Here is a 21,894-nt window from a genome sequence, read left to right on the forward strand (position 1 = left end):
TATAAAGCATATAATCATTAGAGTAATTATAGATAAAATATGCCTGATGTCTATAATTCTGAAAATAATACACATGTGGTAAAATAGCTATAGCTACATCATTTATAAGAAGTGTGAAGTAAGCACAAGATAGGAAAGAAAAATATGAATACTATCTTAGTTACTTTTACAATGCTGTGATAAAGCCAGGGCAACATACAGAAGGAAGAGTTTACTTGGCTTACAGTTTCAGAGGGGAAAGAGTCCGACATGGCCAAGAGACATGGCAGCAAGCAGCAGGTACGTCAGCAGGAAGAGAAAATTGAGAGCTTGCATACTGAATCACAAACACAAAGAAGAGAGATTGAAATCGAGTGTCTACAATCTTTAAACTGTCAGAGAGTGACCCAGTGACATTACTCCTCCAGGAAGGCCTCTTAAACCTATCTATTCACCAATAGAGACCAATTATTCAAATGCTCAAGACAATGGTGAACATTTTCTTTAATCCAGTACAAATACTAAGAACTATTACATTACCATGAAAACCAACTAAGGATGGTAGGAGGGGCCACTCTAGAAGGGAGCAGGGCTCTCTGTGTGTACAATATCTGTGGTCAAAATATAAGAAGACATATTCTCCTCTGAGACATCCTACAGCCCAGATGCCCTGTGAGCAGTAGGACCCATCCTGAATCCCTGTGGCACCTCAGGCTGTGATTGACAGGTAGGGTAGATGCAAAGGCTGTCAGTTTTAAACTCTATTAACAGAGGAAATTAGGGTAGGAATAAAAAGTGAAACCTTTCACTCACAGATAGACACAACTCCATCTCTTAAGTGAGTTTTGACCAAAAGCATACATATATTGGGTTGCCCCATATAGCTATGTGACAATATGCAGTATATACCATGGAGACTTGAAAAAGAGCTCCTGGCCACAGTCAACCATCCAAACTAAGTATGTGCCCCTACTTACCATGGATGAAATTCTTCTCCATTTTCATCTTTTTGTTTTCTTCTGAGACAAAGTTTCAGTATGGAGCCTGGGCTGAACTTGAAGTTCAATCCCCTGCCTCTACTTCCAAAGAGCACAATTATGCTCATTTTTTTTCTCAGTTTCTACATGATCTAACCTCAGCAGAGTTAGAAGCTCCCTAGCACCCCAGTGACAAACACTGCTGTCTCCTGGATACCAGATACATACCAAGATGAGTAGATCAAAAGTGTTCTACAATATCAGGGCACTGGTCTTCTGAAAAATCAGGAGAAAAAACACTCACTGGGCAGGGCAAGTCTTTGAAACACATACCCAGCTCAATTCCTTCCTCACTCTACTTTATGGCTCATGAAATGAACATTCTTCACCATACTCCATAGTCTCTCACTAACATGAACTGAACTGTCTGAATTATCTGTCCTCTTTTTTCCACAAGGAACAAAATGACAGACAGAAAGGGGGCAGTGAGAGAATAGAAAAAGAAAAATGTCATTTTCCTCTAGGTTATTGTATAAACAGTGGTTAAGCATTTCAAATATAATAATTAATATTTATGAAAATTTTATGATATAGATATCTATATTTTGGAGATGAAGAAAATAACTATTAAGATGCAAGGCTTGCCCAATGTTATATAATCATGAAGCAGCCAGACCAGATTGCATAGTAATGGTTTCCAAGGAGCACAAAACTATTTATTTCCCCTATGTTGCTTGTATTTTTTACATCATAGCTAGAAAACCATTTCCTAACCCAAGATCACAAAGATTTACATCTATTTTTTCCTTCCAAGAGTTTTATAGTTTTAATTCTTACACGTAGGTCTCTGATACAACTTGAGTTAGTTTTCTATATGGAGAGAATTATCAGTTCAATTTTATTTTTTGTATGTGGATAATCTTGACGTGCTGGATACTTTTTATTATCAACCTGATAAGACCTAGAATCACCAGGAAAGAGGAAACCTCAGTTGATGAACTGCTTAGATCAGATTGACCTGTGGCTACATCTATAAGAGATTATGTTGACTGATGATTAATATGGACAGACTCAGCTCACTGTGGGCAGTACCATCCCAAAGCAGGTGCTTCTGGGCTGTGTAAGAAAGCTAGCTCAGCAAGAGGTACTGAGTAGCCTTCTTCTATGGCTTCTGCTTCAAGTTCCTTCTTAAACTCTTGTCCTAATGCCTTCAATGGTGGATTATGACCTGGAAGTGTAAGCCAAATTAAACATTTCATCTCCCAAGTTTCTTTTGGTGAGAGTGTTTTATCACAGCAAAAGAAAGCCAACTAGAACACATGGTTAGATTTTGTACATTCAGACCAAAACTTTAGCAGCTCATAACAATAGTCATTTTTTCACAAGTATATGGGTCCTGTGTGGTGATATTATGTTCCCCAAAATATTGTGCACCCTAATAAACTTATCTGGAGTCAGAGAACAGAACAGCCAGTAGATATAGAGGCCAGAAAATGGTGGCACACACGCCTTTAATCCTATCACTTGGGAGGCAGAGATCCATTCAGATCTCTGTGAGTTTAAAGTCACACTGGAAACAGCCAGGCATGGTGACTCAAGCCTTTAATCCCATGAAGTGAGCCTTTAATCCCAGGAAGTGATGGCAGAAAGCAGAAAGGTATATAAGGCATGAAAACCAGGAAGCCTGGTTAAGCTTTTAGGCTTTTGAGCAGCAGTTCAGCTAAGATCCATTTGGATAAGGACACAGAAGCTTCCAGTCTGAGGACACAGCATCAACTGAGAAAATAGCGAGGTGAGGAGGCTGTGGCTTGTTCTGCTTCTCTAATCTTCCAGCATTCACCCCAATACCCAGCTCCAGGTGTGTTTTTATTAATAAGAACTTTTAAGATTCGTGCTACAGTCCTCAGGGAAGTTCTGATCCTGGTTATTTTGCCTTATCTCTGTGATTAACTTGAGGCAGTTTTAATAACAGGATGTCCATGATGGGCTTTGCATGTATTTAATGGTTGTTAAGGTAGTTCTAGTGCCCCTCAATTATACTGGATCATCTGCATATTCCTTCACATGGTTATTCAGCTTCAAAAAGACTAGCATGGACTTCTTCATGTGATAAACTGAGGGTTCCAAAGAGCAAGTGAAGACAAGCTTTGGTGATCAAGTACCTTTCAAATCTTTGCTAATATCCTGTTTGCTAATGTCTTGTTATTCACAGTCACACACATTGAGAAGCCCAGAGTCAGTGGATATTGGCACACCTCTACTACAATGCTAGCTGTCGATTATGGGTAACACATACCAAAATTTCTGGTGTTTCCTGTACTTAATTCTAAAACTACCATACTGATTCTCTTTCACCAGATTAAAAAAAATAATGTACCAATGTACAGGTCTTCTTATCAATCCCAACTATTAATGTCTGTCTAAGTTTCAACTATATCCTAGCACTTAACATGTTAGTACAGTGTAGCAACTCAATTGATATAGGCTGGCAAATGAAATTATAGAAAATGTAAAAAAAATGCAAAATTAAGGCCTAGTTTTCATATGCTAAGAAGTGACATAATTCACCAGATACACATTACCCTATTTTCTCCATTTAAAAGTGAAACAGAGAAACTAGATAATCCTGTGCATTCAACATATTTCTGTAGCCTTCTCTGTTATTGGTTGTATTTTCTTAATTTTACTATACCTGCCTTAATGTCAAAATGTTAGTCGTTTTCACTCATTTTGGCTACATTCTATTAAATAATAGAATCTGATTTAAGAAGTAATTTCCCCCCAAAGAATTCTTCCTCCTCTTCCTCCAATGTCAGGGAGAATAACAGGAAGTAACAAGAGATGAAATTATAAAAAAAATTAAGCAACCATTTTCCTTCAACCAAACAACCATCTAAAGATTTGTTTTCCCTGTTTTAAATGAATTAACACTCTGATGGTATTATGAATTTTTAACAATGCACTTCCTGGTTAGTAAAATTGGAAATTACTTTTGAAAATTAGAAGTTGTTTAAGACTTTAACCCATTTGGTAAGATTTCACTAAGTATTCTCCCTAGTACAAATAAGGATGAGCACAAGAGAAAAATGTGACTCATGATCCTGAATAGATAATAACTGCCTCCTGACCCTTATTCAGCTAAAATGTAATATTCATTGAATGTTCAGGCAAATTTAAGCATGTACCAAGAATCAGCCTCAGTAGATTGATACATACTGCAAATAAACAACAATTATTCTAAAGGTGTAATGTTCCAGAATTCCAAGCTATCTGTGATACACTAGCTCAGCCTACATTGTATTCCCAACTTAATCCATTCCTCAGGTGAAAGCTTTGAAAGTAATTAATTTGTAACCATCCCTGATTTTTGTAGCACTGTATAATGTTCAAATAATTTTCATGTGCATCATCTCGTATTTGGTTTGTGATAGCCACTTAATATGAAATATGTTCTTACACACTTCCTTTTTTCATATTATAACCTTTCTTCTTGGGGTTTTTCAGAGACAGTTCAGTCTTTGTAACCCAGTCCATAGCAAGGTATCAAGGATTCTCTATGGTGTAATACTTTCAGAATTTTTTTAAAAGTAAATGCCTCAGGCTATTTATCATTTCACAGCTATCTTAGATCCATCCTGACACATAACTTAGAAAGACATTCTGTTACATTTCTCAGAAATTATTGTCATTTAATCTTACTTACATCAGTCCCAATTGTACCTTACCCATATCAACACCTACATATCAGAAATTTTTTATGATAAAGAAATTTCTTTGAAGGTCCTATTCTGTAGGTTCAAAAGAATAATTCTTATGTTTGTAAGCTACTTTTGAACTTTAAAGCAGTTTTATGTGTTTTATCACATTGGACATATATGCTCTCTGAGAGAAATAAAATGATAATAAAAAATGTGATTTGCCACACTTTCCTAGCCCTTTAGATATCTCTCAGAGTAATTGACCTGGCAGAAATGAAGATATTCTAAAGAGTTTTTTGTCTCTCAATCTGACAATCAAACTATTGAAACAATGAACCTCAGAGAAATGGGAATTCCCCAGGAATCACATGCTGGGAGAAAAATAATAGGCCACAGCAAGAGAAGAATCTGTTTCCCTGAACAAGATTTTATAATAGTTCTAATAACCTATCCGACCACCTTACAGAGTGATAGTGAAGCTCAGACAATGATGGTTCAATGACAAATGGTACTATACCTTGCCTAGGACTGATTAGATATGCATATCCTTGGCTCTCTAGTTAAACTTTAATATCACTTCAGATACCCCAAGACAGAGTTAGACAGTTCACTAGTATGTTACCCTTTGTCATTCTTGCAAGTATGGCCACATGGAATAAATCTCCATTTTCTGCTTTCTACTATTAATTTGACTCTTTTAAATGGCATAATTAGGATGGGTGCTCAAACTCAGTTTTGGGAACTGCTATAACCCTACATTCAATAACATCAGCATAGATTTGAGTTTCATAAAATTTTTGGTGATCTTACTTATATCAGTTATATAACTTAAGGGATTCTGCCACAATGCTAAGTAGATGATTTGATTTTTATGAAAAACATATAATTAATCTGTTTTTTAAAGGTAGTGAATATCTACTTATCATACACTATATTTTGTAACAGGAATCCTAGAAAATCAGAACAATTTGAATAACTTTTAAAAAAAAACTTTAATGTGTAGGATATACCTTAGTATCTGTTTATATATGCCAAATCTAGGCCTACTCCGAAACATAAATTGAAATCTCTAGAAGTGGAAGGAAGGAACCAGAATTCTCTGTCATCTGGTAGGTTGTTGAAGACCTTCAATTACTAAGAAATATTGCCTTACAATGAAGGTGATTTTCCTAGGATTCCAGCTACAAATTAAACTGAAGTTTGGTACCTTTAGAAACTCCCCGAACTCTTTAAGGCAATTAGCATACCATTTAGAAAGTAATTCAAAATTAAGAAAAAGAACAATGGGATTTAAATTTTCATCAAAACATACTTCTGTGCAGTGCCCTGTACTTGGTGCTTTAAAAAACTATAAAAATTGATACAATTTCATAATAAATATTCAATCTGTAATGATGAGCTCTGTCAATCTTAGAAAAAGTAAATGTAGAGTTTAATTAGAAAATAGATTTCTCTTTGAATCTGAGGTGAAAGCTAGATAAAATGCATTCCCAAAACCTGCTTTGGGAGGTACTATTCAAGATATGTCATTGTTACAATTTGAAAAGTATTATTCACAAAGAAGACAGATTTCACTTCAGCAGGTTTGACTGTAAGAAGACCAAGACATAAAAGCTGAATGCAAGAAAAGTAAGCCACAGATGATTGAGCTTTAAAATGATCGCACATCTTTAAAGCTAGCTAAAGAGTTACAGTCAAATCCCAATCTGCCTCTGCAAAAAAAGATAGACTAGGAAGTCTTCACAATATGGGACATTTCATTTGACATAAACTTAAGTAAGAATGTTTCCTATTCCATGGTGCTTCTCTTGTCTTATTTCTTCAAGAACTATGTTACTATATATTTTTTTAAATACCAAAGATGTCAAGATAATATTAAGTTAGATTCATTGTCTGAATGTCTTTCACGGGTTTAATTCAGTCCATTCTATAAAGTGGCAATCAACCAATGTCTATTTCACTCTGAAAAAGAAAGAAATTTGTTCTAGGCATTCTCAAAAGAGTATCTCAAAACCCACCTCTGCATATAGTTTGCCAGACTGGGTCAGTTCCCATCAGCTAATGTCATTAAGATGCAAGTGTTTAGATCAAGAAGGGAAGGCTGTACCAAAAAAGGATAGAAGTTTAATTTGTTAATTCAGTGCCCAGTTAGCTCTTAGGACAGCACTTCAAACACACAAGCCTCAGTGGCCTACAACGATGTCGTCTTCCAATGAAAAATGTTTAGGTATCCAATAGGTCTGATCTCATTAAAGAACTGGATGGCTATTAGTTGATATAATTGTAATTTAGTATAATTAGGACTCAGATTGTGACCCCAAAGAGACCACCAAAGACCTTGGATGTCCAGAATGCAACAGACAGGTTTATTCTGTAGATACAAGTCTAGACAGGAAACTCATTCCTACACCCAATACAGGCAGGGAGGAGTTACTCTTTCTTTGTGAGGCTGGCTTTTTAAAGGCAAAAACCACAAGCCCTTCAGGGGGGTTGGGGGGTGGGGGTGGTGCAACTCGGGTTGGTTTATTTTTATCTCTGTTCTCTTTTAATTGGGTGAGGGTATGTAACCTTTGAATTTACTGTTTGGGGTTTACAATTATCATATTGGGGGCAGTCTGGCACAAGTCCCAGGCTTTGTCCTTGAGCTGCCACGGAGGCTGGCTGGCCTAGCACGTACTGACTGTGGGGCTGGCTGGCTCAGTGGTCTAGGCTCTGTCCTTGACTCATGCACATAACTCTAAGTTGGTGAGGGGTCCCAGACAGTAAACATCTGGCTGAACTTTGAGCAGTCAGAGTACATGCAGAAAGGGAGGTACTGCAAGGAATATGTATTTTGTTCACAGCCCTCCCAGAGACTGCTTGCTGAGTCTTAGGAAACTGAAATTGAGGCCTGATCTCTAAGAGAAGACTGACCAGCCTGTTATGGCATCTGCTTGGTCCTTTCACTTGTATCCTCATCACTGACAAAGTCAGTCTGAGTATATACTTTTTTAAATTAAAAAACTGTGTTCTTGTATATTAGAGGGACCAGCCTTAATATTATACATCCCAGGGGCTCAGGAGAGAGAACTACTAACGGCGAGAACTATTTTCAGGAAATATAATCTCAGCACACCGAGTTCTATAGTCCACTTGCTTTAATTCCTCTGGCGTAACATCCTTTATACACAGCTTCAGTTCTGTTCTCATGTCTAGCTCCTTTCTTGTCTGATTTCTCTCTATATTTATCTACTGTCCCCTCTAGGTTCTATCTTAATTCCTTCATCTAGTTCTGTCCCTTCTAGGTTCTCATCTATCTAGTTCTTTCCCTTATCAGCTCCTCTCTCATCTCCTTCTCTCTCATCTGGCTCTTCCTCATCTTGTTCTTCCCCATCTGGCTCTTCCTCATCTTCCATCTCGTTCCTCTAGTCCTCTCTTTTAGCCCTTCAATCTAGTTCTTCCCCATCTCAGTTCGTTCCTCTCAAGTTCTTACCCATCTAGTTCTTCCATTCTCTTTTCTCTCCTCTCTGCCTCCTGGAAGTCTCGGTATATAAAGGGAGGGTCCGAGCTAAATTGTGTAAAGCCATTAACGTCCACCTCTCCTAGGCGGTGTCCCCTTGTGGAATTTACCGTAAGTCAGGAGACTTGCACGTGGGCTGTTACCATTGTTAGTCCACCTGGAACTAACAATGGGCGCCCACCTGGGTGGTGTTTCCTGTAGTCCTTGAAAGTGGCTAAGGGAGATAATCTGATTCCAGAGAAAGCCTTTCCTGGGCTGTTCTCCAAATACCTGGAATGTGTATGTCCAGAGAGTGATCAGTCTGCACTGTTAGCCCTTCTTAGGGAAAAGTCAATTGGGAAAGCTATGAAGGCACACATGATTTTCATAACAGAACACAGCTGATATATAACAAGCCAAGTAACACCAAAAACTCCCTGGGATTTGGCTTCCTCTGGAGGAATTCCATGATCCCTCCAGGTAGTGACTTTGCCATAACCAGCTGAGTTCTTATGATATATTCCTGCGGCCCGCAACACTGTGTATGGTCATTTTTCCCTGAATGCATGCTTTTTTTTTCTACTTCTATAGTATCTTCTTTTTTTTATTAAGAAATGTTCTATTCATTTTACATATCAACCACAGATTCCCCTGTCCTCCTTCCTCCTGCCCCCCCAGCCATCTCCCCCAACTCACCCCCCATTCCCACCTTCTCCAAGGCAAGGTCCCCTATGGGAGTCAACAGAGCCTGGTACATTCAGTTGAGGCAGGTCCAAGCCCCTTCCTCTGGAGTACCCAGGGTCCAGGAGATCAGTTACATCTGGCATGGGATCTGATGGGGTCAGGGGGGAAATCTATGTACACTATGTTTTTATGTCTGTTAACTGTATTCCTCTAAGACAAAATTCTATCAATTCAGCTATAGCTCCACCAGGCATTCAAGGCAGGAGTAACTTTAGACATACCAAGCTCTTTATCTGTCTACTTTATTTCTCTGAGATGAAATCCTGTTTCCATAACTACAGTTCCATCCAGTTCCCTAGCTCAAAGCCCTGCTAACGACTAAACTCCTATGCTTCCAGCCTCATCTTCGTCCTCTGTATCCTCTTTCTCCATCTCTGCTACTATCCACTCCTGACACTCAGAAGACTCTAACCAAGATCTGCTTACCCTCTACTAACCTCTGTGGTCCTCTCTTCTCTCTCACCATGCTGCTGTGTCTCTTCTACAGAAAATGCCTGCCCTTTCCTTCCATGGGCAAGTGGTTCCTTGCCTCCTCAGGAATGTTGTTGTACCTCTCACCTTGATATGTAAAAAACTCTTTTGTTCTCAGTCAAATGCTCTAAAGAACCACTAGGCCACCTCAAGGCCAGGGGATGGTCTGTGCTTCATTAACATAAGAAACAAAGCTATGGGTCTGCTGCCAGCTTGTCTCCTAAGCTCAGCAGGGGAGTTCAGCTGAACTTTTTAACCAATTGGTCTGAGCACACAAGGATTTCATAGCAGAAGACAACTGGAATATTAAAAACTGTGTAACACCAAATATTCATAATAAATGGCTTTGCCTTTTGACAGATCTTTGGCCTGTCAAAGTTTAGCTTTAATACACAGCTGAATCTCTATGATATATTCTTGTGGCCCGCAAGATCTTCTCCTGCCTCAAGGCTGTGCAAAGCATTCCACCGAAGGTAGTGGGCTCCAAAAAAGCCAGCTCATGCACCAGGGATGGATCCTGATCCTATTGCCAGGGTGTCCCTTAAGCAGATCAAGCTACACAACTGTCTCATTTATGCAGAGGGCCTAGTCCAGTCCCATGCAGGCTCCACAGCTGTTGGTCTAAATGCTTATGTACCATGGATATGTATCCCCAGAGAGCACAGTGCCCACTACATGTTGTCTGGTCCTCTGGAACTAGAGTCACAGAACCATGTTAGCTAACATGTGGGTGCTGGAAACTGAATCTGGGTGTTCTGCAAAAAGTATTCTTAATCACTGAACCATCCCTCCAGCATCAGAGTTTGGGTATATTCTCACATGAATGACTAAGATGAAAAAGAAGATGAGTGGAAACGTGTGCAGGCTCGTGAAGCCTAATCTCACTTTCACCTGCACACCAGGCTAACAAGGCTGTAAAGCAGTATCAATCCAAGGCAAGAAGACAAAACTATGCAATTAGTAAGAGGAAGTGAGGGAATAAATATAAGAATTAAGGCAAAAATTAAACTACAAAAAAAGAACCCAAGTTGCCAATCAATAAACAGATTAATGAATTAGTTCTCAAATGAAGAAACACAAAGGTATTAATGAAGGGTTCACAACACGCCCCCATGGTCGGACACTTCCGCCTAGCCAGTTCCAGGTCAAGATAGCCATTTCCTGGTCAAGGCGTCTCATGTGACCAGGATCCTCAGAGGTTTCCTAGTGAGATCTGAGCTTGCTTTACACAGCAGGGCTGCATTAGAGGATTGCTTGACCACGTGCATGGCCACCAGGTGGCTGGAATAGTCTGCACTTGGTTGTGCTGACATTCCTTTAAAAGCACTTTGGCAGAGACAATCAGGGCCTGATGGGTTAGGATCCAGGCCCTCTGGAGGCTGTTCTGTTTTTTCTGTCTGTCTGTCTCTAGCTGTCTTTCTATCTAATATTTCCTGTTGCTCCTGCTCAAGAGTACCCTGGGGAAAAATGGGGATGGGGTGGCCCCCCACATATTGTGGGTGTGAGTTTGGGTATTGTTGTGCCCAGATCGTGACCCCCAGAGAGACCACCAAAGACGAGCATGCCGGAATGCAAAAGCAAGGTTTAATTCTGGATATACAATACAAGCCTAGGCAGGGACTTCGTCCAATACATCCAAAGCAGTGGAGGCTGGAGGAAGTGCCTGCCTGTCTGCAAGCTCAGCTTTTAAAAGGAAAAGTCACAAGGTTACATCATTTAGGGGTGCTAGTATGGATACAATTCTGATTGGCTCACTTCTAGGGACTTCTAGAAATTACTTCTAAGGGAGTGGTTGCCCGCCACCATTTCTCATTGGCTGCCCTCAGGTGGGGGCATTTCTGTGGTCAGTTACCCTGGAAACCAGGAGAGGACATTCCATAGTCTCCATAGGACATTCCATAGGCATTACCTCATGACTATCTTGTGACTCTGTACTTTTACACTTCCTGGTTTCTGGAATCTGAACTGACTGGTTTCAGTAACTATTGGCCTATTCCCAAAAGGAGAAATCTCAGGCCTTAGTTTTAGGGTGAAGGCATTTTGGTCTTATTTCTAAGATGGCTCATTTTGGTCTCAAAGGTATAGGGCATGAAAGTAGAAAAGGGACCAACCACAGGAGAAGAACAGAAATATTTGAGGAAGGTTAAGGGAGGGAATTAAAACACATATGACATGGAAGCAAAAAAGATTACTGGAGGTGAACGAATACAAAGATACTCAGGAGGATGAGGGAGAAGCAGGGCAAGAAAGATTAACAAAGCATATTATGTATGAATATGCCATAATAAAATCTATTACTTTGTATGCTAATTTTAGAAAAGAAAGACCAATGTGTTACAATTCCTCACTGTGTGAAATATTGAATTCTTATTCCTTAAGAATAAGATAGCATACTATGTAGCATAGATGATAAGAAGCATATGATTTGACAGCAAATATTAAGTGTGGAAAACCTATTAAAATACAAATTGCTGACTTTTGTCCCAGAAGGAGTGGAAGAAGTGCTCTAAAATTTGCATTTCAAGTGAATTACCAAAACTACTGATAAGGGATCATGGGAGCACATTCTGATGAGAGCCACTATTGGGTGAATTTGGAGTTAATAAAAAGTTATTGGGATTATAACACAATAGATAGGCATTGACATTTATAAGAAAGGTGATTTGAAGTAAAAGGTGAATGAAAGCCTTTCTTAAAAATCTACACATCTTGTTAAGAATAAGCAAGCTAGCAAGACAAAGCATCTCCCTGTAACTTGATAAGCCATGCTTTGTTGATACTCATGGGAGACTTACCCCTTTCTAAACAGAAAGGGAGGAGTGGATTGGGGATGGGAACAGAGGAGGGTGGAGTGAGGGGAGGGACTGATAGGAGAGGAGGGAGGAGGAACCAATCAGGATGTAAAATAAAAAGATGGATGGATGGATGGATAGATAGATAGACAGACAGACAGATAGATGATAATAAATAAAAAGAATAAGCAGGCTAGTCAGGGATCTTTTCTGAAATCTTATTAATATCCTGTTTAACTGTCCCAGGTTGCTAGAAAACAAGGGAGGTGGGAACCAATGTACCTCAATTGTTAAAAGCCATTCACAAATCTCCACATTGGCAATATATTTTAACAGTATCACTCTACTGGAATGTTAAATAAAAGAAGAATTTGAGCTACCCATCACATTTTTAGTCAGTGAAAGTACCAACTTATAATGTCAAATCAACTGTAGGTTGGGGAACAGAAGTATTGGGATTTGATATACCATGTGAATGTTCCCTGTTTATGGAACATTTCTGCTGTACATGGCAATATGTTAAGGAATTATTCTGAAGGAGGGGAAATCACAACGAAGTAAATAAAGGCTTCATTTTGGAGAGAACAGGAAAGAGCTGTTAAAGTATTTGAGGTCAGAAATGACTGTTGAAGTAGAACAGAAAATAATGTAAAGTATAGAATATTGAGACTCAGGTGAGATTTAGCTCAAGGTGACACCGTAGGTCATAAGTTACTATCACAAAAGTGAAAAAAAATTAAAGCTTAACCTTTAAAAATAATGCAAGGTCTAAAAGATGGCTCTGTGGTTAAGAAGACCATGGTATATGGTGTCTTACAACCATTTGTAATTCCAGTACCAAAGTAATTCACACTTCCTCTGATCTCCTCAGGCACCAAGTATGTGTATGCTCCAAATCTACACATGCAGGCAGAACACTCACACACACAAAATTAAAGTTCACAAAAGTAATGTTAATAGTAAAAATGCTTATGGAAATATCAAAAAATGAATCAGGATTTCCAGATGCTGATTGATCTCTGGAGGCATCTTATAAAAACAGCAAAAACAACGGTAAAAAGTTAAAAAAAAACAAACACAAAGCAAATACATACTCATTTAATATCAACAGTATTAGTGTATTATGCACATTTTACAATTGGAAGTAGTATAAGAGAATAAGGACTAAGAGGGAGATGTATGTTTTAAGCATTAAAACCTTTGTGTTTTTATCATTAAAAAATAGATTTGTAGAGACATATCCCACTTATCATATAATTTATACATCCTAAGCATATTCCAGATCAGCCATTTCCTTTTGTGCAGTTTTAGAGTGAGAAATGGAGGAAAGATGATGTGAGTCAACAAATTAAGATTCTAGGTCCTTTCTTATACCTTAGCTGTTGCTGTTCAATAACCTTGGAACCTCAACTCCCCTGTCTGTGACTCAACAGCATTAAACCAGATGATCTAGTTCTGATCTATCATCAAGGTAATTTCATTTAGCTATTTTATTTATTAAAAAGTCTTTAAAGCATTTATTTATTTTTGCTTGTATATGTGCATAGTGTGTGTGTGTGTGTGTGTGTGTGTGTGTGTGTGTATGTGTGTGTGTGTGTGTGTATGTGTGTGTGTGTGTGTTTCCTTGAATGTGTGTGGATACACATGTGTGCTGGTGCAGATACACATATGAGCAAGTGCATGTGGAGACCTGAGGTTAATGTCAACTATTCTTTGGTGACTCTCTACATTTTTCATTGAGATGATGTCCCTCCACTGAACCTAGAGATCACCTACAAAGCTAATATGGCTAGCTAGTTTGTTCTGGAAATGTCCTGTTTTTGCCTTCCAAGGCTGGAATTACAGGTGAGCTGCAACATCTGCCAAGCATTTCAACAGGTGCTAGGTATCCAAGCTGTGAGCCTCTTACTTGTTTAGTAACTGCTTTAACCACAGAGCAGTACTCCCAGGCTATTTAGCTATTTTTAAAGTTTTCTTATTTAGTACCCAATTCTTAATTTTAAATGAAAAACAGAACATTTAATAACTAAATAAAAAACTTAGGGGCCTGGAGAGATGGCTCAGAGGTTAAGAGCACTGACTGCTCTTCCAGAGGTCCTGAGTTCAATTCCCAGCAACCATATGGTGGCTCACAACCATGTGTAGTGAGATCTGGTGCCCTCTTCTGGCCTGTAGTCATACATGCTGCATACATAATAAATAAATAAATCTTTAAAAAAAAAAACTTAAGCCGGGCGGTGGTGGCGCACGCCTTTAATCCCAGCACTCGGGAGGCAGAGCCAGGCGGATCTCTGTGAGTTCGAGGCCAGCCTGGGCTACCAAGTGAGTAAAAAAAAAAAAAAAAACTTAAAAACTATTTTGTGTTTGTGTATATGTATCACCTATGCTAATATATGTTTGAATGGAATGTTTACTCTTTTATTGTTTTATTTTATTTGAGAGAAAGAGTCTCACTCTGCAGATCTGGCTGACCCAGAACTCGCTATACAGACCAGGCTAGCCTTAAACTCACAGAGATCTGCCTGATTCTAACTCTGATGTGCTGGATTTAAAGATATGAACCACCAAGTTCAACCATTTAATTATTTGAAAGATATTATATTAGCACCAATTCAATGACATATAACCATCAAATGGCATTAATAATTCAATCATAAATATACTTTAATTTGTATTAATTTACTGCTGAATTAATCAAAGAGGTACTAGTTTGCCTTCATTTGGCTTGGTAAAATGATAAGTCTCCTCTTATCATCATTTAATTCCTAGACTACAAAAATGCATTGGTAATTTGACTTTCAATTTTGCTGAAATACAATGGATATTATAACTTTACACTGGGGTTATTTTTATGTTTTTCTTTATTATTTCAGTGTTTACCCTATGAATTTTCTCACCTTCATTTTCATACTCTCCTATATACAGTGAAAATGTTTTGTAAAACCCAGGAGAATTAATAGATTATTTTGTTCATAGCAGTTATCACACCATTATACTTACTCATTTGTTTATTTCCATGAGAATCAAATAAGAAAGGTGCAGAAGGGCAACTCTAAAGACAGTGGCTTTGCATTAATCTATGAAAACTTGTTTTAAATGTAAGTAGGGAGAAATGTTGAAAATTATTGAAAGATTAAAGTGTCTAGAAAAAGATTTAATTGATAAATACACATGCACAGACTCATTCATGTATGCACACACATAATTTCTTATCTGTCAAAATAAGACGAAATTATTAAGGCAGGCTAGAGGTGAAAGGAAGATATGCAAATAAAAGGAACAAAGGGAGTCCAGTCAAGTTCCTTAAGTAGTTTTTCCCTGTGATTTGACAATATGGGTCTTCAGATAAATACAGAATCTCTCTTACAGTATAAAGATAATGTTGCCTTTTATTAGGCTTTTCATAAAAGCTTCTTTTCTTTCCATTTGACCTCAGCAACAAGGATTTGACCAAATGGTTAGATTAAGCTGTAGGGTTAAGCTTCTGATGTCTAGACAACTTGGAATCCAATTCAAATAGAAATCAAAGCCCTCAGATGGGTGACAAACTCAGGAAACTGGTTTTATCAAGTAAAATAAAGATTGTAGACCAACATAACTGAAATCACTTTAAATTAAAGAATGATGCACTACCTGTTTTTCTTTTTTTTACATATGGATTCCAGAATATGGCATTTTGATTCAATGCATCCAGCATTTAACCAAATGTACCAAAGTGAAACAGAATTATAAGTTAGATGAGAGTAACATTTTTCTGGAATTTTTGTTGCAGAACCCATTTAAATATAACAAAATATATTGCACATCTTTCCGTATGGGTTGATTTGATTGGATTGGAGGCAAGATGGCACCAAGATCTCCCCTAGAAACTTTCTTCTACTACAGTGTTATACCATTGTTAACAACATCTGAGGCATCCATTTTCCTGACAACCACAATCCGGTCATATGCATTGTGAAACTCCTCTAATGGAACTGGGGCGTTGACTCAGAGTATAAAGATGATTGTGTTCCATCGCTGAATCATAAGGGAACAAAAAGAGAACTGACTCCTGCAAGCTATTTACTAACCTTCACACGTGGGCCATGGTATATGTGCCCTATTCCCAAATAAACAAATAATTTTTAAAAAATAAAAAAAAATAAGCATCCTATTGTACACACTTGAGAAAGAATAGAATCTTTTTGACCACATTCTCTCTTTAGTCTCTTCTAGCATTTATCTTTTTATTTTAATGACAGGAGCTTTTAAAGTCTTAGATCTATGGAAGAAATAATTTACATCTAAAGTTAATACCAAGTTAAACTTTTAGTTCCCACTATTACGTAGCACAAAACCAAAATACGTTTTTGCAGTATTTTGTGAACTATATAAGTATAGCAGGTGAATTAAATTTCCAAGTGGACATAGGGTAACTGACAATAGCTCTTCCCTATCAGTAATAGCAAACAACAACAACAACAACAAAAGGATAATTTGGGTCCACTGTGTACTAGCCCCTGTAGTAAGCATTTTGTTTGCTTGCTTCTTCTGTCTTCTCAGCACTCTCATGACAGGTGCTGTCACCATCTTCATTTGGCAAAAGTGAGCATTAGAAAAATGAATTTCCTCTCTCATCCTTAGTGAGTTGTTGAACCCAAGAAGTAGACAATTTTCCTTACCAAAAAGGTCTGTCCTGTTTTCCATCACATACACACACACATGAGAGAGAGAGAGAGAGAGAGAGAGAGAGAGAGAGAGAGAGAGAGAGAGAGAGAGAGAGAGAGAGAGATTATTGGCTAAATGTTGAGTTACACTAACGCCTTTCCCTTCTATGAGACAATAGTGGGAAGATGGCAAATAGTGAAAAGAACAGAGATACTGACAGTAGAACTTCTCTGGTCACAAAATTGGTATAGTTTTTTTTTTTTTAAATCATAGGTAGTATTTTATTTGAAATCTCTAGAAATTCTTTTCTTTGAAGTTCAAACATGTGTGGGGAAACAAAATGGTCCAAAAATATTCCAAGGCTGGTATTTTTCTCAAATATTTAGATATTCTTCTCTCTACACATTGCATGTACTATCTAATGAATCCTTATCTTTATTTTACAAGGGATTTTTATCATAACTAAATTACAAAGGCATAGGAAATTTTTCTCCTGAACTCTGCTTCAAATTAGTATTGCTAGATTAGCTTTATCCCAGTAGAAATGACAGGAATGAGTTTAACCAAATAAACTATTTGTCATAGCATTGTTTCTGAAGTAAAAAATAAAATGTTACAAATTTCTGAAACATTTATCTTTTCCCCATCAATTACATGGTCAACTTAAAGCTTTTTGACAGAAATATAACTATGTAATGCTTCATGGAAATTGATTGATTTTAATTTTTTACAATTATTTAAAAAAATTCCATGCAATATATTTTGATCATATTCTTTCTCCTCACCTAAGTCCTCCCACCTCCCTAACAACCCAACCAAAACCAAAGAACAAAAATCAAACCAAACAAACAAAAGCATGGAGTTTGTTTTGTGCCAGCCAACTACTCTTGGCCATGTGAAGTTGATATAAGGCAGATTTTCTATTTCTCATCTAGCATCAGCCAATCTTTGCCTGCAGTGAGGTAGGTTAGGCAGTTTCTTCTGCATTCCCCAGAGACAAGTGACATTTCTTATCAAAACATGGTCAAGCTCCAGGTATGAAAAACTTTCTTGACCTCCTCTCCATTTGTAGGTGATCTTTACTTTGTATCAGAGAGAAGATCTAAGTTTGGCCATGTTTCAGATTGTGTGTCTGTGACTAAATAAGATACTTGGTAACCATCTTGTGCTGTGGGATGTTCTGTATGCTGTGAATGTGTTGTTCCGATTGGTTGATAAATAAAAAGCTGATTGGCCAGTAGCCAGGCAGGAAGTATAGACAGGATATGCTGACAAGGAGAATTCTGGACAGAGGAAGGCTGAGTCAGGAGATGCCAACCCACCATCCAGGGAGAAGCATGTAATGGCATACAGGTAAAGCCACAGAAAATGTGGCAACATACAGATTAACAGAAATGGGCTGAGTTTAAATGTAGGAGCTAGTCAGTGGTAGGTCTGAGCTAATGGCCAAGCAGTTTTAATCAATATAAGCCTCTGTGTGTTTACTTGGGTCCAAGCAGCTGCAGGACTGGCAGGTGAGAGAGATTTGTCCTGACCATGGGCCAGGTGGGACACAGAAAAACTTCAGCTACAATCCCCCTCAATCCTGCACCCAGCTCGCTCAACCATATTCCTTATGTCCCATTCTTCCTCTTCCTTCCACCAGTTTATCCAGGAGATTTCTTCTATTTTCCCTCCCCAAGGCAATCCATGCCTCCCTCTTTGGGCCTTCCTTATTACCTAGCCTCTATGGGGCTATGGATTGTAGCATGATTATCATTTACTTTACAGCTAATATCGACTTATGACAGAGTACATACCATGTTTGTCAATCGTGGTCTGAGTTCTCTCACTCAGGATGATTTTTTTTCTAGTTTCGTCCATTTGCCTTCAAATTTCATGATGTCATTGTTTTTTACATCTGAATAATACTCCACATTTTCTATATCCATTTTTTGGCTGAGTGGCATCTAGAATGTTTCCACGATCTGGCTATTATGAATAACACTACTATGAACATAGTTGATTAAGTACCCTTGTGGTATGGTTGAGCATTCTTTGGGTATATGCCCAAGATTGGTATAGCTGGGTCCTGAGGTAGATTGATTCCCAATTTTCTGAGAAAGTGTCATATCAATTTCCAAAGTGGCTGTAAAAGTTGGCACTCTCACGAGCAGTGCTCTACACCCTCTCCAACATAAGCTATCATGAGTATTTTAGCCATTCTGACAAGTATTGTCAGAGTTGTTTTGATTTGTATTCCCCTGATGGCTAAGGATGATATACAATTCTTTAAGTGTATCTTGGCTATTTGAGATTCTTCTGTTGAGAATTCTCTGTTTATATCAGTACCCCATTTTTTTAATTGGATTATTTGGTATTTTGATGTCTAGTTTCTTTTGTTCTTTATACATTTGTCAATTTAGCCCTCTAATTGTCAGATGTGGGGTTGGTGAAGATCTTCTCCCATTTTGTAGGCTGCCATTTTGTCTTATTGACAGTGATCTTTGCCTTCCAGAATCTTTTTAATTTCATCAGGTCCTATTTATTAATTGTCAAACTCAGTCTCCTGTGTCAATGAGTTTGAGATAATTTCCCAATTTCTCTTGTATCAGGTTCAGTGTAAATGAATTTATGTTCAGGTCTTTGATCCACTTGGACTTGAATTTTGGGCAGGGTAAAATATATGGATCTATTTGCATTCTTCTACATACCAATATCCACTTATGCCACCACCATCTGTTGAAGATGCTTTCTTTTTTTTCCATTGTATAATTTTGTCTTCTTTCTCAAAAATAAGGTGTTCATAAGTGTGTGGATTTATATCAGGGTCTTAAATTCTATTCCATTTATCCACCTGTCTATTTTTATGCCAATACCATACTGGTTTTTGCTACTATAGTTCTATAGTAGAGTTTGAAATCAAGGGTGGTGATACCTCTGAATGTTCCTTTATTGTATAGGATTTTTTTTCCATATGAAGTTGAATATTGGTCTTTTGAGTTCTGTGAAGAATACTGTTGGTATTTTAGTGGGGGTTGCATTGAATCTGTAGATGATTATTTTGTAAGATTGCCATTTTTACTATGTTAATCCATGAGCATGGGAGATCTTTCCATTCTCTGATATCTTCTTAAATTTCTATCTTCAGAGACCTAAAGTTCTTGTCATATATGTCTTTTACTTGTGTGGTTAGAGTCATCCCAAGATATTTTATATCATTTGTGGTTATTATAAAGGGTGTTGTTTCCCTGATTTTTTTTCTCATCCCATTAATCATTTGTATATAAGAGGGCTACTGATTATATATTTTTTAGTTGCTCTTGTATCCAGCCACATCACTTAAGGTATCTGTCAGCTGCAGGAGTACCCTGGTATAATTTTGGGGGTCACTTAAGTAGACTATCATGTCATCTGCAAATAGCGAAAGTTTCTTCTTCCTTTCCAATTTGTATCACCTTGATATTCTTTTGTTGTCTTATTGCTCTAGCTAGAACTTCAAGTACTATATCGAATAGATATGGAGAGCATGGGGAGCCTTGTCTTGTTCCTGATTTTAGAGGAATTGCATTGAGTTTCTTTCCTTTTAATTTGATGTTGTCTCTCTGCTTGCTGTGTATTACTTTTATTATGTTTAGGTATGTTCTTTGTGTCCCTGTTCTCTCCAGGACCTCTATCATGAAGGGTGTTGGATTTTATCAAAAGCTTTTTCAGCATCCAATGAGATGATCATGTAGTTTTTGTTTTTCTTTCAGTTTGTTTATATGGGTTATATTGACAGATTTTTTGTATGTTGAAACATCCCTACATCTCTGGGATGAAACCTAGTTGATCATGGTGGATGTTCTTTTTGGTGTATTCTTTGATTTGGTTTGCCAGTATATTCATTAGGGAAATTGATCTGCAATTCTCTTTCTTTGTGGAGTCTTTGTGTGGTTTGGGTATCAGGGTGACTATGGCCTCATAAAATGAATTTGGTAATGTTCCTTCAGTTTCTATTGTTTGGAACAATTTGAGGTGTATTGGTATTAGCTCTTCTTTGGAAGTCTGGTTGAATTCTGCACTGAAACCATTTGACCATGATTTTTGTTTTGTTTTTAACTTAGGGGTTATAGGTGTATTTAAATTGCGTATCTGGTCTTGATTTAATTTTGGTATGTGGTACCTATCCAGAAAATTGTCCATTTCTTTTAGATTTTCCAATTTTGTGGAATATAGGTTTGTGAAGTGTGCCCTTATGATTCTCTGGATTTCCTCAGTGTCTGTTGTTATGCCCCTCTTTTCACTTCTGATTTGGTTAATTTGGATGCTCTCTCTCTCTGCCTTTTGGTTAGTTTGGATAAGGGTTTTTCTACCTTGTTGATTTCCTCAAAGACTCATCTCTTTGTTTCTTTGATTCTTTGTATTGTCCTGTTTGTTTCTATATTATTAATTTCAGCCCTGGGTTTGATTATTTCTTGCCATCTCCTCCTCCTTGATGAGTTTGCTTCTTGTTGTTCTATAATAGTTATCGTGAGATTTTTCCATGTTCTTTATATAGGCACTTATTGCTATGAACTTTCATCCTGTTCCAAAAGTTTGGGTATGTTGTACATTCATTTTCATTGAATTCTAGAGAGTCTTTAATTTCTTTCTTTATATCTTTCTTGACACATTGGTAACTCAGTTGAGAGTTGTTTGGTTTCCATAAGTCTGCAGGCTTTAGGTAATTTGTGTTGTTGTTTAATTCTAACTTTAACCCATGGTGATCCAGTAAGATAAAGGGTGTTATTCTACTTTTTTTGTGTCTGTTGAGATTTGCTTTGTGACTGAGTATGTGGTCAGTTTTAGAGAAGGTTTAATGGGGTGCTGAGAAGACGATATATTCTTTTGTGTTTGTGTAAAATGTTTTGTAGATGTCTGTTAAGTCCAAATGAGTCATAACATCTGTTAGTTCCCTTATTTCTCTATTTAGTTTGTCTGTCATACCTTTCCATTGGTGAAATTGGGGTATTGATGTCTCCCACTATTAATATGTGAGGCTTGGTGTGTGATTTAAGCTTTAGTAATATATCTTTTACAAATGTATGTGTCCTTTTATTTGAGGCATAAATGTTCAGAATTGAAATTTCATCTTGATGGGTTTTTCC

This window comes from Peromyscus maniculatus, chromosome X (genome assembly GCF_049852395.1).
Source record: "Peromyscus maniculatus bairdii isolate BWxNUB_F1_BW_parent chromosome X, HU_Pman_BW_mat_3.1, whole genome shotgun sequence".
NCBI lineage: Eukaryota > Metazoa > Chordata > Mammalia > Rodentia > Cricetidae > Peromyscus > Peromyscus maniculatus.